Below are 459 nucleotides of genomic sequence, written 5' to 3'. Positions count from 1 at the left end.
TGGTGGTGGGGTGGGAGGTGTGGGGGGAGGGAGGGCGGGTGCATATGTTGGGTTGTGGAAGGGAGAAAGAGGAGAGAAGAGGAGAGAGATGAGGGGAGAGGAGGAGAGGGAGGGAAGAGAGGATAGGAGAGGAAGAAGGCAGAGGATGGGGGAGGGAGAAGAGAGGAGAGGGGAGGGGGAGAGGGGGAGAAAGGGGAAAGGGAGGGAGGGAGGGAGAGGTGAGCGAGGGAGAGGGAGAAAGAGATGGGGAGAGGGATGGGGAGTGAAACGAGAAAAGAAGGGAGAAAAGAGATGAAGAAAGACGAAGAAAGGAAAGAGAAAAAGAGAGAAAAAAAACGAAATAAGTAATGTTTCTTTAAGTATTGATACCTCGATGCTAATTTGCGTATACGAGAAGAGATTAACGGACAAAAAACGCTTATGGGGGAAGAAAGCGACGTCCTCTGCAGGTCTTGATAC

General features: G+C 51.4%; 1 protein-coding gene across 1 annotated transcript in view; it reads right to left on the bottom strand.

Moving 5' to 3' along the window:
• LOC119590704 (iodotyrosine deiodinase 1-like) overlaps positions 1-459 on the bottom strand; it is a gene marked incomplete at its 5' end in the record, with an annotated part of 12,533 nt that overhangs the window by 3,152 nt on the left and 8,922 nt on the right.

This window comes from Penaeus monodon, chromosome 27 (genome assembly GCF_015228065.2).
Source record: "Penaeus monodon isolate SGIC_2016 chromosome 27, NSTDA_Pmon_1, whole genome shotgun sequence".
NCBI lineage: Eukaryota > Metazoa > Arthropoda > Malacostraca > Decapoda > Penaeidae > Penaeus > Penaeus monodon.
Note: the sequence above shows the minus strand (reverse complement) of the source record. Positions and strands in the feature narration are given on the sequence as shown.